This window comes from Pelophylax lessonae (genome assembly GCF_965119305.1).
Source record: "Pelophylax lessonae genome assembly, chromosome: 1".
Taxonomy (NCBI): Eukaryota; Metazoa; Chordata; class Amphibia; order Anura; family Ranidae; genus Pelophylax; species Pelophylax lessonae.
In genome coordinates, this window is record NC_138768.1 from 28,106,570 (window position 1) to 28,121,546 (window position 14,977).

General features: G+C 46.0%; 1 pseudogene across 1 annotated transcript; it reads right to left on the bottom strand.

The window, feature by feature from the left end:
- Positions 1-7,673: 7,673 nt before the first annotated feature.
- On the bottom strand, positions 7,674-14,682 carry LOC309566304 (annotated as a pseudogene). Its single transcript has 2 exons — positions 14,167-14,682; positions 7,674-8,409 (listed from the first exon to the last, which is right to left on the bottom strand). The product of its transcript is annotated as an uncharacterized misc_RNA (transcript).
- Positions 14,683-14,977: the final 295 nt, after the last annotated feature.

Here is a 14,977-nt window from a genome sequence, read left to right on the forward strand (position 1 = left end):
ATTCAGGATTTCTATAGTGCCAGCAATTTACGCAGCGCTTTACAATGTTAGAGGGAGACAATACAGTTACAATACAATAAAATACAAGAGGATTAAAAGGGCCCTGCTCAGAAAAGCTTACAATCTAATGGGGTGGGGCAGGTGGTACAAGAGGCTGTAACAGTAGGGAATGAGCTGATGGAAGATAAGTTGGAGGTGTGATAGGCTTTCCTGAAGAGATGAGTTTTCAGGGATCGCCTGAAAGCAGCTAGAATAGGAGATAGCCGTACAGGTTGAGGTAGAGCATTCCAGAGGATGGGAGAGGCCCTGGAGAAATCCTGGAGACGAAAATGAGAGGAGGAGACAAGGGAGCCAGAGAGTAAGAGGTCTTGAGAGGAACGGAGAGGATGGTTTTGGTGATATTTGGAGACAAGATTGGTGATGTAGCTCGGGGCAGAGTTGTGAATGGCTTTGTATGTTATGGATAGTATTTTGAATTTAATTCGCTGGGCAATCGGAAGCCAGTGTAGGGATTGGCAGAGAGGGGAGGCAGACACTGAGCGGTTGATAAGGTGGATAAGCCTGGCAGCAGCGTTCATGATAGACTGAAGAGGGGATAGCCTATGAAGTGGTAGGCCTAAGAGAAGGGAGTTGCAGTAGTTGAGGCGAGAAATAACAAGGAAGTGAATGAGTAGCTTGGTGTTAAAAAGGGGCGATTTTTTTTTTTTTTTTCAAAACAATTTATTGAGAAAAATGTAAAGAGCATTACATGAAATGAACGCCATATAAAAAACAATACACTCGGAAACAGCATATTCCAGTATAAAAGAAACAGTACAAAATAAAACATATCAGCCTATAAACAGCATGAGAGGAGAGAGTCTCCCTAACAAATGTAGGCATCATAAGGTCCACAGGAACAGAGGGCAGCATAGAAATCAACATATTGAGACAAAACCCCCTCAAGTTGCCCAGGTGGGGCAAAGTATAGCTAGGGACATCGGCAGGACATGTACAGGCACAATCAGTAAGGCCACAGGGAGTAAGCGTCCCATGGGGAAGGGACCAAGCACAACGTCCTACCCCATCACAGGGTCCGGAGACCGTGACCATGAGGGGGAGGAGGTGGGGAGGGAGAGAAAGATCTAGAAGGCCCAGCGTAGTAAGGCGTTCGGGAGAGGCATGGGGGTGCTCGCTACTTGGCGTAGCCAACCAGCACAGAGCACAGAGGACAGGGGAGGGAGGGCAACGCATGAAAGGAACTGGAGAGAGAGGGGGGGAAGGTGGGATAGAGAAAGAAGGAAGAGGGAGAAAGAGGATAAAAAAAAAACAACGCACACCAAACAAATACCTACCACAACATCAAGGTGAGGAAGGAGAGGGGTAATCATAGGCAAGCCACGGGATGGCGGCAAACTACGGTCAATAGAGATCTCAATCTGCGACGCTTTAAATTGATGGCGATCGCGGCGATACCTCACATGTGTGGTTTGAACAGCGATTTCATTTGCGGCTCGACTTGCGTATACGTTTTTTTTTGCGCGAGCTAACGGTGACGGGGGCGGCTACATTTTTTTTTTCCTATTTATTTTTATTTTTTTTAACTTTATTACAGGTTTTTAAAAAAAAAATCTGATCACTTTTATTGCTGTCACAAGCAATGTAAACATCCCTTGTGACACCAATATGTAGTGACAGGTACACTTTATGGAGGGATCGAGGGTCTAAAAGACCCTAGACCCCTCCACTACACTTCCCTGTATGAAAACGGCATTTTTGCATACAGCCGTTTTTCAAATCTGCCGCCTTTTGTAGCACAGTAAGCCGGAAGTGACGTCATGGACGCCGCCTCCGGGTTACGTCATCGGAGACCCGATCGATGCCGTTTCCGGCATTCATTGGGACTCCATCCAGCCGGCGGACGTGCCGGCTGGGTGCTCGGGGCTCCCGGTGGGACGGGAGCCCCGAGCAAAGCCACGGAAGGCGGCGGGAGGGGGGGGACCTCCCGCTCACCCGGGTAACGATCGAGCGGCTCCCGAGCCGCATCGGTCGTTACCGACGGAAAGCCGACCGTTGGCTTCAAACCACAGTACCTGGATGATGCCTCTAGCTAGGGGCATCATCCCGGTATAAGCCCGCAAATTTACCCGACGTACCGGTACGTCGATATGCGGTAAGTGGTTAAATATGGGTGTGATCTGCACATGTTTTAGAGGGGAGGGGAAGGTGCCACTAGAGAGGGAGAGATTGAAGATGTGAGTAAGGGAGCAAAGGATAGAATAAGAGGGTGTCTGTAGTAGTTGTGAGGGAACAGAATCCAGGGAACAGGTGGTTAGGCGGGCATCTGAGAAAATGTTTTTAACCTCTTCAGTAGTATCCAGTTCAAAGGAGGAGAGTGTTGACTGTACTGTTAGGCAAGGTATGTTGAGTGGGGAAGATGTCCGCACAGTGGCGGTGTCCTCACGTATTGCATCAACCTTATCTTTGAAGTGATTGGCAATCTCTTGGGCAGTGATTGAGTTAGTGAGTAGAGGGGGTGGGGGACGAAGCAGAGAGTTAAAAGTTGAGAAGAGCCTACGGGGACTGGATGACAGGGTATAAATAAGAGAGACAAAGTAGGCTTGTTTGGCAGCATGGAGGCATGAATTGTATGTTTGGAGGGAAGATTTATATAGGGTGAAGTCATTTGCAGGCATTTGGTTTTGTGCCACCGTCGTTCAAGAGCACGGCAGTGTCTCTTAAAATTTCTACTCTTGTCAGTTTGCCAGGGTTGCAATGGTCGGGGCTTGATTCTGCGTGTAGTTAGAGGAGCAAGTGCATCAAGTGATGATGAGAGTGAGCTGTTGTAAACAGAGGTGGCCAGGTCAGGACAATGGCCTCCAATATCTCCTCTTGTGAGATAGGTTTATCAAGGAGTTCCCTATGGGTTTGTGTGATTTTGGGCAGGGGGAGATCCCTAAGAAATGTCTCCAACTTATGAGGGGCAGGTGAGGAGTGTGAGTCGTGCAAATTAGAATAGAATGTCAAAAAGGTTTCCATGATATGGATAGGGATTTAGATTAAGTTCCCTGATGAAGTGCACATTTTGGGAAAGGATAAGATTTGCGGTCTAGGGAATAGTTTGTTTGCCAATTTTAGAACCGATCCTGTCTTTCTTTGAGTATGCACCAATTGTAAGGGTTCAGCAGCAACTAGGGAGACCAGACACATGTAGCTACAAACCAAAACAATATAGATAGCCTTAAAGTAAAATTTATTATAGTGAACCACAAAACAAACATACACAGCAACAGTGAACTAAGGAAATGCCAGTAAACAAAAACCAACCCCAAAGACACAATAACTAAAGAACCAACTATCTACAAATATATACACCATACAGGACAAGGGGAGCAGGGTAGCAAGGAAGAGGGCAGACTAGGCTGGATTACTGGATACAAGGCAGAGAGCAGGAGCAAGGGGGTACAGGATAGATCAGGGTATGGATAAGGATCACAGACAACTGGTTCAGGCAGCAAGGAGGCATTCAAAAAAGTGACGCGCCTGGGAAAGGGAGGAGCAGCCTTAAATAGCCACCTGGCAGCTGAACACAGTTTGGGTGATCGTAGAAGCCTGCTTGCTTCTGGGAGACACCTGCTGGTGGACAATGGAAGTGCAGCATTCAGTCCAGGGCAACACAGTGTCACCAGCAGGGGAACTCAATCCTAACATATTCCCCCCCCTTAAGGAGCGGCCTCCGGACGCTCCATAAGGCTCCACCACTGGGGTCTGCAAGCTGACTGGGTACCCCACTGCCAAGGTCTGAAGGCTGGCTGAGAACCACACCGCCGGGGTCCCAAAACTGGCTGGGTTTCCTGCTGGTCAGATCCCTAAGAAGTCGCAACACCGAAGGCTTACCATTCTTATAAGCAGCCTGTGTCCCAATGTTGAGACACTGAAAGCTACCCGAATGCTTAATGCACAAGTCCCTGGTCCATGCAGGTACCCTGACACAAGGGTGTCCCATCACAACTGGACCTCTTCTCACACTGTTAGAGACTGCTCTGTATTTTACCTGCCACTCAGGTCTACCCAGGGCATAGGTTACCCCACTCGGGTCCCCAGATGCACCAGGGATTGCAGAGATGACCCCTGGGTCAGGACAAAGTTCATATGGAACACTGCCTTTTCCCATAGGACCTCTACTACTGGGGCCGTAACAGCAGATGCAGTTCTCATGTTCAGAGTGGATATCTGGACATCCTGGCCATAGCATAACAGGATCAGCTGGCTGCGAAAAGAACACAGAACGAGCAACAGTAGGGATCTTAACCCACACAGAAAACCCATTTGGGCTACATAACGCTGGAAGTTCAGGAGCCTCAGACATATTAGCAAGTGGGAGCTTAACCCGGTCAACAGAGTCCAGTTTAACAGCAAGGGGTGAATTGACAGAGTCCGGCGGGACAGCGGCCCCGGTATCAGCAGAGTCCGGCGGGACAGCGGCCCCGGTATCAGCAGAGTCCGGCGGGACAGCGGCCCCGGTATCAGCAGAGTCCGGCGGGACAGCGGCCCCGGTATCAGCAGAGTCCGGCGGGACAGCGGCCCCGGTATCAGCAGAGTCCGGCGGGACAGCGGCCCCGGTATCAGCAGAGTCCGGCGGGACAGCGGCCGGCAAGTCACCCGTGGCAGGTTTGGCAACAAACGGCAGGTCCCTATCGGCAGGCGGCAGCATGGAGGAGGTCTGGACACCATCGGCAGGCTGCAGCATGGAGGATGGCTGGATCTCGTCAGCAGGCGGCAGCATGGAGGATGGCTGGATCTCACCAGCAGGCGGCAGCATGGAGGTGTGGACACCATCAGCAGTCAGCATCATGGAGGATGGCTGGATCTCGTCAGCAGGCGGCAGCATGGAGGAGGACTGGATCTCACCAGCAGGCGGCAGCATGGAGGAGGACTGGATCTCACCAGCAGGCGGCAGCATGGAGGAGGACTGGATCTCACCAGCAGGCGGCAGCATGGAGGAGGACTGGATCCCATCAGCAGGCGGCAGCATGGAGGAGGACTGGATCCCATCAGCAGGCGGCAGCATGGAGGAGGACTGGATCCCATCAGCAGGCGGCAGCATGGAGGAGGACTGGATCCCATCAGCAGGCGGCAGCATGGAGGAGGACTGGATCCCATCAGCAGGCGGCAGCATGGAGGAGGACTGGATCCCATCAGCAGGTGGCAGCATGGAGGAGGACTGGATCCCATCAGCAGGCGGCAGCATGGAGGAGGACTGGATCCCATCAGCAGGCGGCAGCATGGAGGAGGACTGGATCCCATCAGCAGGCGGCAGCATGGAGAAGGTCTGGATCCCATCAGCAGGCGGCAGCATGGAGGAGGTCTGGATCCCATCAGCAGGCGGCAGCATGGAGGAGGACTGGATCTCATCAGCAGGTGGCAGCATGGAGGAGGACTGGATCTCATCAGCAGGTGGCAGCATGGAGGACGGCTGGATCTCATCAGCAGGTGGCAGCATGGAGGACGGCTGGATCTCATCAGCAGTCAGCAGCATGGAGGACGGCTGGATCTCATCAGCAGTCAACAGCATGGAGGATGGCTGGATCTCATCAGTAGTCAGCAGCATGGAGGGTGGCAGAGTTGTAAGAGCAGGAAAAAAGTTCTGTTCATCTTTAGGCTTACATACTGGAGTACTGTGAGCATTTGCATTATGCTGACCAGAGTGTACTGCTGATGGAAATGTAGTAACAGTACTGGGAAGAATAGAGTGAAGAGCAGCAGAAGTACAGGAAGAGGCCTGAGATGTTGCTATGGGTAACAGTATTGCAGGGGGAGCCTCCAATGGATTACATACTGAGGAAGACTGGTTACTGGTGGCAGGGTACTGATCTACAGGTGGTAAAGAACACTCAGTAGCAGCTGTGGTTGCTAAGGGTAACAGAGGAATAGATTCTTGATTTATTTCAATAGATATAACTTTATGTGGCTCCTCTAGAACAGGGGATAGGATCTCTGACCAGGCTTGTAGCAGAGGGTGAACTAAAGTCAGTTTGTCTTTCCCTAGTTGCCTTTGCTCCATTAAAGCCTGAACAGCAGCAATGCAATCTAACAACACCTGGTGTGAATAGGCTGAATACTGATGGAAGAAAGAACCTGCACAATATTTCAGCAACCATCCCAAAAATCCAGCCTGGAACATAGTAAATGGAGGAGTGAAAACATCCTGGCCCTGTGAGATGGACCAAAATACTAGTTCAGAACAGACCTGAATTAAAGGCTGAACTTGTCTAAGGGAGAATCTGCCCTCAACAGCTAAGGCATGCGCTGTCAGAATGTTTTCCAACAGTTCCTCCTCAGTGAGACTCAAAGCCTGCAACAACGAATGACAAAAATCTTTATCTTCTGCTGCATGCACACGACTAATAACCTGCACTCTAAGCATCTTGACAACAGGAAAATGAAGTCAAAAGCAACTGGCTTCCAGCTCCAAAGTGTAGCTGATCTGGTCGTAGTGGGCGTCACTATTATGTAAGGGTTCAGCAGCAACTAGGGAGACCAGACACATGTAGCTACACACCAAAACAATATAGATAGCCTTAAAGTAAAATTTATTATAGTGAACCACAAAACAAACACACACAGCAACAGTGAACAAAGCAAATACCAGTAAACAAAAACCAACCCCAAAGACACAATAACTAAAGAACCAACTATCTACAAATATATACACTATACAGGACAAGGGGAGCAGGGTAGCAAGGAAGAGGGCAGACTAGGCTGGATTACTGGATACAAGGCAGAGAGCAGGAGCAAGGGGGTACAGGATAGATCAGGGTATGGATCAGGATCACAGACAGCAAGGAGGCATTCAAAATAGTGACGCGCCTGGGAAAGGGAGGAGCAGCCTTAAATAGCCACCTGGCAGCTGAACACAGTTTGGGTGATCGTAGAAGCCTGCTTGCTTCTGGGAGACACCTGCTGGTGGACAATGGAAGTGCAGCATTCAGTCCAGGGCAACACAGTGTCACCAGCAGGGGAACTCATTCCTAACACCAATGTGTTTTTCTGCTGCTGTAGTCAGAGCTAGATCTAATTTCACCTGGTCAGAGTCTAGCTGAGCCAGGGTGGCACGGGTAGGGTTATCTTTGTGACGTTTGCTCAGTAAAAGGAATTCCCTATTCAGTTTCTGGATTTTAGCTCTGTGTTCACATTTCAGAAGACATTTGAATGAGTTTCCCTCTCAGCACTGCTTTGTGGGCAGCCCAAAGTGTTGTTGGCGAAACGCTGTTGTCATTGTCTGTAAAGTATTTCCTAAGGGCTTTTTCTAAGATTGTACATTGTATAGGGTCTTTCAGGAGGGCCTCGTTGAACCGCAATGTTTTTTTTTTTTATTTGAATCAGAAAAGAAGACACAATTAAAAAAAAATAAAAAAACCTGATTATGAAAACATAAAAAAAAAAAATCTTAAGTCATAGAAATTGGATTCATACATTACAATTTCGATAAGGGGGAGTGGAAAGAAAATGGTGAAAAAAAAAATAAAAAAACACACACTACATACTGTAATAATTATGTTAAGTCCTGAACAGTCCTATGACAACCATTTAAAAATGGAACACAATGTGCTGCCCTTGTATTCACCATGGAACAGACAACTGATTCAAACATATTTGGCTGGATTTGGAAGTTGCTTGCAGAAATGCATTTCCTATGCTGTAGGCATGATTGTAAAAATGCTTCTATATGTGGTAACTGTAATATATTTCTTTAGTCTCATTGGCAAAGGTAGTTCCTGGACCTTCTTTGTGCATTTGTTGACAGCCAGTCTACAGAGATTCTGTAAAGATGGGTTTGATGTATAAAGCGGCTTCACTAGCCAAAGATGTACTGTTCTGTTGGGAAGAGTCTCATTCTCTATTTTCTTGTTTTTTGACAAAAGAACATAATACTCAATAAGATGAACAATTTTATTGAATTGTTTTAATCTTGAGCGTTCGCAAATGACAGAGTCTAACCTGAATTTCCCCTCTCGATAGTCAATGTGCAGGTTTGTTGGTCCTGCTGAGGTCTTTACAGAGATGGTCAAGAGGTACTCTGTGTGTGAGCTGTCCCTAATGCTGTAGCATCTTGCAGTTTTTCCTTGGCTTCATTGACAGTCATGTGTCCCCTGTACTAACCTGACCTCCGGAGCTCCACCTTGGAGGCAGCAATATGGTCCCCCCCAGCCGGGCTCTCCTCGCTGCCCCCTGCGATGATTCTTTCTCCCCCTTCTCCATGGTGCTCACGCTGTCAGTTGTATCGGATGATCTGAGGGTCATTGAAAGGGTAGTTAGTCTCCCTGCATGCAGGTGATCAGGGTGGACAGCGTTTGGTCGGTCAGAGCCCACCTCTGCTGCCCGCTGCAGGTGATCATGGTTCCAGGGATCCTCGGCTATATGTTCTTCCTTCGTGCCCAAGAACTGCTACCCTCTGCTGCCACCTTGGTCCACTTCTGAACCACCATTTGAATGTGCCTTCGTCCCTTAAAGGGCGTCAAAGGGATTGGGTCATTAAGGAATTGTTTCGAAAGGGGTGTGTCTCGAATTTTGGATAATATAGCTAGGGGAAGAGAGGAAGATTGAATGAAAATATGATCTATCCTGGCATATGTGTGATGTGGGGCTGAGAAGTGAATATAGTCCTTGATATGGGGGTTTAATTCCCTCCAGATATCTATCATGCCAAGGGAGTGAAGAACTTTCCCTATTTTAAGCTTTGTCTGGGGAGGGTGTTTTGGTTTCAGGATGCCCTTGCCTGATTTATGAAATGAGAGATCAAATGCTATATTGGAGTCGCCTCCAAAAATGATGGTGCCCTGTAAATAGGGCTAAAGTGTTTGTGTCGTGGTTTCAAAAAATCCAGCTTGGCCTTTATTCGGGGTGTAATAAGATAAAAATGTATAGGTCTCCCCATCAATGGTACCCATGACCAACAGAAACCGACCTTCAGGGTCCCTGAGTATTTTGGAAGGGGAGAAATTTAAACATTTGGAAAAGCAAATTCTTACTCCCCGTGCTCTAAATCAAACCCAAACAGATTTATCCATCTCTATTCCCCGGTCTCGTTACATCATCAGAAATTAAAACTTGTCAACAGCAAAATGAGAAAATCTGGAGAAATCCAATAAACACATGAAAACTCTACTTCCATTAAAATAGGTAAATCATAAATTGTAACAATGCTTGTGTGCATAATGCTTTCAAAAATGTAGTGTCCTGTCCCTGTAATTGGTCTACTAGTCTTCCAGAAATCTGCACAGAGATTAAGATAATATTAAATTTACCAATGTATACTTTAATATTTATTTATTAGGGACATCTAAACCCTATATTTTTCTGGTTAGATGTGGTTCATTCGTTTTCTTTTTTCAGGTTAGGTACATATTTGCAAGAACAGAAAGCTGATCTTGCCAGAAATCGGGTGTAAATTCCTGTGCACTGAATTGATTTCTCAAACAAAGTTATTGGCTCACTTTTATGAACTAGCAAAAAAAGGGAGTGCAGGGCCATGTCAGCAATATAGTACACTTTATTGGGAATAAGATAAACATCCACCTACATGCTTATCTTATTCTCAGTAAGCTATATTATATTGCTGACAACGCCCTGTACTCTACCTTTTTCTGCTTGTTAATCCTGAGGCTGGTCCTTCCCAAGGCGGCTTTGTCGTGGATGCTGCATTCGATGTATGGCAGACCCTGTTTTATGCACAAGAGAACCCTACATCCAGTGTATCCCCACCTCTATGACTGACAGAGGTATGCGATTATGGTATGAATAAGATCTATTTGAGATGTGAGCTGTCATTTTGGACTCTCTTAATCCTTAAACAGTGCACAAGTTTTTGCAACAGTTCATTTATATTTTTTGAATGGTCTTTTGGGATTTGCACATCCACATCTCATAATGTAATGGAGATGAGGAGAGCAGAAGGTATTTATTAGGGCTGTCCATCTTCACTTACCTCACGATTCGATGCGATTACGATTATTAGGGTCGCGATTCGATACCGCGATGCATCACGATTACTGCCCAATGCCCATGCCCAGCCCACTGCCCAATGGTTTTCAAAACTTTATAAAAAAAAAAAAAAAACAATCAAGCAGTCACAAATAAAAGAATCCTTTTTATTTTCATTTGCTTCAAAGGACACTTTCCTGGACCCTGTCATGGCCTGCAAGCCCTGCATACTTTAGTGCACTTGCACTGCAAACATATAGGAAGGTCTGAAAATGCAAACAGCATAGCAGAGACAGACAACAACACTAGTATTTTACTAGAAGTAACAGTAAAATTAGTAAAAAACTGTAGTAGTGCAGTTTACTGCTTCATAAAAGAAAATATTAATATAAGCCAGGCCTACCACCATTTAAAGTACAACTAAAGGCAAAACTTGGATAAAGTTTCGCCTATAGTTGTACTTTAAGGCAAGCCAAGATAGAAGAAGCCAGCCAGCCAAGCTAATATTCTTGTGAAAATGGTCATCATAAATTCCCACAAAACATTATATATAAATCCTTTTATGTGAATATGCATTGCAATAAATTCCAGGTGTGCCATAACCTGTCCTCTACAAAACAGAGCACTTCCTGACTAGTAGCAAATATCAAAGGTGAACCTGGCAATAGTGCACTGCTGCATAACTTCCATGTTCACCGTGATGTTTGTTTCCCTCTGCAACTGCCAGTCAACTCAAGTGAAGTGAGTTGATGGCTGCTAGAGGGGAGTTACAAATATAAGCTTTAAGCTTATCAATTCACTTATGTCACTTTTATGTCACTTACTTTACAGAAAACTTTACCTGTCCTGCAGACAGTCTCTGTCTCTACCACGATTAAACCCAACTGAAGCCAAGCCAAAGCCACCATTAGAGGAAGGAAAACCCTTGACAGAGTAAATCATCAACTAAAGCTTAAACCTTGAGTAAATCTTCATGGGATCACAAAAAAACACACAACACGATTGTCTGCATCAGAATCATGAGAACTGAAGAAAGGTTTGGCATTGCCACACTGGTACAACTCAAGGCATATAGGTTAGGTCAGGTTTGTGTGTATTTGTGATCCAGTAAAGATTTAATCAAGGTTTTACGCTTCAATGTATGATTGATTTAATCTTTCAAGGATGTCCTTTCCTGTACCGTGGCTGCCTGGCTTGCCTTCAGTTGTCTAGATACACTTTTACCTTTAGTATTTGTTTGGTTGAGGGAACCCCCTACACTTGCTATTGCTACAGAGTACAACAGACCAGCAGACAGACATGCGTTGCAATAAATTCCAGGTGTGTGCCATAACCTGTCCTCTACAAAACAGAGCACTTCCTGACTAGTAGCAAATATCAAAGGTGAACCTGGCAATAGTGCACTGCTGCATAACTTCCATGTTCACCGTGATGTTTGTTTCCCCCTGCAACTGCCAGTCAACTCAAGTGAAGTGAGTTGATGGCTGCTAGAGGGGAGTTATACAAATATAAGCTTAAGCTTAAATAATTATCAATTCACTTATGTGAATGGATCATTTTTTTTTTTTTTATAAATCTTTTTATTAAATTTTCATCACAGAAACATTGACAACAGGGGAATACAATTCCCAAGGTAAACAAGGAATGCAAGTAATACTGTATCACATAACAGATGCAAACATAGCATTAGTTGAATTAATAACAATGAGTAGAAACGTAACTATATTCATGAAACCTGTAGTCATAGGACTTCTTCCAAGGGAACCAGATAACACACAAAGTAAAAATCATCCTAGCTGCCACTATATGTCGTCAAAAGCATATCACAGTAAAAGTATACCCCTTTGTTAGATCAAACACTTCCGAAACCCCTACGACCCAGGAAAGGACACCCCCATTGGGATCCATACTGTGTCCAAGCCTGGGCCGCCAGGGCCCGGCCTGTTAGACTCGAAATTCTTCAGTAGATTCGGGGCGAGTTTATGATCTATTAAGCCAAGAAATCCAAGGTTGCCAGAGCTTAGTCATACGGGCAGTGGATTGATTTTTCAGTGATAGAGATCTCTCGTAGGAGAAATTGGTAGAAACCGTGTCAATCACTCCCTTGATTGGTGGTGTCTCTGCCTGTCTCCAAGATCGAGCTATTAGTAGTCTTGCCGCAAGTAAGCAGTGGGTCACAGTATGTCGCAGATCATAGTGAAGGTGCTCACCTCCTATGGATAGGAGGGCCATACCCGGGTCTGGGTTGATACGAGTGTTAGTCACGTCTGAGATTAATGAGAAGGTGGCCTGCCAAAATGGTTGTATATGGGGACACTGCCAGAAGATGTGGAAGAGAGTACCTACTCCTCCACATGCTCGCCAACATTTACCGTCATTATTCACGTCAAATTTATGAAGCCTGTCTGGTGTGAGATACCAACAAAGCGAGAGTTTCAGAGTTAGTTCCCACAGGTTGGAGTTACAAGTCGATGAATATATTAATCTCAATGCCTCTGTCCATTGTTTGTCCGTGAATTCCATCCCCAAGTCCCTCTCCCATTGAACATGGGGGAGTGACCTGGAGAAAACCGATTTTTGTTGGAGAATATTGTAGAAAGTAGTGATGCCCTTGACCCTGGGGGGTGAGACAGAGGAAAGAAAGTTCCAAGCCTGAGTCTGGATTTTTAATGGCCATTGTGGAATAGAAGACAAGAAATGGCGTGTTCTAAGGTGTAGGAAGAAGTCAGTATCGGGGAGGTGATATTTAGCTTGCAGGATAGGGAAAGGGAGAGCTATACCGTTGTCATAGAGATCATTGATACTGTTTATGCCTCGGGATTGCCAAAATTTGAAACAGGAATCCGGTATTAATGAATGGAGGGCCGATATAGGTATTGGAAGGTCTACAGTATCTAGGCCTACTTCGTTTTGGGATACCAATATTTTCCAAGCGGTAGCCGAAGCCACCATAGGGGGAGGAAAATGGGAAGGAATTTTTGTCCCCAAGGACGTAGCCATCAGCCACGCTGGGAGGTCCGATCTGCTACAGTAAGAGGCCTCCATAGTCCGCCATAAAGTATGAGATGAGGGATCAAACCACTCATGGAGCTGAGTCAGGATAGAGGCTAAATAGTAGTCGTAAATATCCACCATTCCAGCCCCCCCCTGAGATCGATGTTTAACGAGTCTAACATGAGCGCATCTAGGTCTCCTACTCTGCCAAATATAAGAGGAGATAAGTGATTGAACTGAGCGGAAAAATGTTTTTGGGACTGGGATCGTCACAGTCCTGAAAATGTAAAGGAGTTGTGGAAGGTACATCATCTTAAACGCTGCTAGCCTCCCTAGCCACGAGAAACAATGAGATTGCAAATGTTTAAGGTCAGCTTGAAGTCGGTCACGAGCAGGGATGTAGTTATGTAGGAAGAGTGTTTTCGGGTTCGCTGTTAGTTTAATACCGAGGTATGTGATAGTGTGTTCTGCCCACAAGTAAGGGAACTGAAGTTGCAACAGTGCACTAGTAGAAGCATCCACACCAACATTAAGAATATGCGACTTGGTTTCGTTGACCTTATACAAGGATACTTCCCCAAACCATTGCAGGATCTTTTGGATTTCAGGCAGGGAACCAGTAGGATTAGCGATCATGAGGATAACATCGTCTGCAAATAGACTTATTTTATGTTGAACACCCGCTACATCAATCCCCGATATATGAGAGTTTGATCGAATGTGTTCAGCCAAGGGTTCCATAACCATATTAAATATTAGGGGCGACAGCGGACACCCTTGCCTAGTGCCATTGGTGATTGTAAAAGGGGTGGAGATCGCATCCGGAGTGCGGACCATTGCCGAAGGATTCGAGTATAAGGCCATTATGGCGCCATACAGGAAGCCATGAAATCCAAATTTGCGCAGGACCGCTGATAAAAAGCCCCAGTGGACCCTGTCGAACGCCTTCTCTGCATCCAAAGACAGGAGCAGAGAAGGCGTTCCGTTGTTCCGAGCGTGGTGAATGGCATTAATAACCCTCCTTGTTGCGTCAGAAGCTTGGCGACCTTTAGTAAAACCTGATTGGTCTTTGTGAATAATTGTCGGGAGGATATGAAGTAACCTTGTAGCAATAATTTTAGCGTACAATTTTGCATCCATGTTCAGGAGTGAGATTGGCCTAAAATTTTGTGTCTGAGTGGGTTCTTTCCCAGGTTTAGGTAAAGTCACTATCATGGCGCTAAGCATTTCCTTTGGGAAGGAGGAGGAGGTAGCAGCAGAGTTGAATACTTTAGTCAAAAGTGGCGTGAGTAGATGAGAGAATTGTTTGTAATATTCCGCCGTGTACCCGTCCGGGCCAGGGGATTTCAGGTTGGGAAGGGATGAAATTGCTGTACCAATTTCCAGCTCAGTGAATGGCTGATTAAGGACCTCCAGTTTGTCGGGGGGAACTGTGGGAAGATCTATAGTACCAAGAAAGGCGGCAATATCTGCCGGACAAGGTTGGTGACTACCTGGATCAGCCTGGATATTGTAGAGGGTTTCATAGTACGCGCTAAATGCGTTAGCGATAAGATTGGGCTTAAGAAGCTTTTCTTTAGAGTGGGGATGGTAAACGAATGGTATTCTAGCTTTAATCCTCTGTCCCTTAATCCGAAGGGCCATGGCTTTAGAAGCCTTTTGCCCAGTGGAGTAAGAAGTCGTTTTCCATTTCTTAAGGGAGTCGCTATATTTTTCTAAAAGCATGGTTCTTATTTCCTGTCTGAGTGAGAAGATTTTATTGGTGAGGTACCCTGAGGGGTTTTGCTGGTTTTGGGAATCAAGGGAAGAGAGTTGTTTTGTCAACTCGTCCATACGCTGCAACCTCCTTCTCCTCTCTCTAGCACCTATTTGCATAAGCACCCCCCTCAAAACTGCCTTGTGGGCATTCCACACTACCAGCGGGTCTGAGTCATCCAGTAAATTATCCGATAGGTAATTCTGCAAGTGTTGCTGCACTTCTGACAAGTAGGTGGGATTTTTTAGTAGATGATTATGCAGC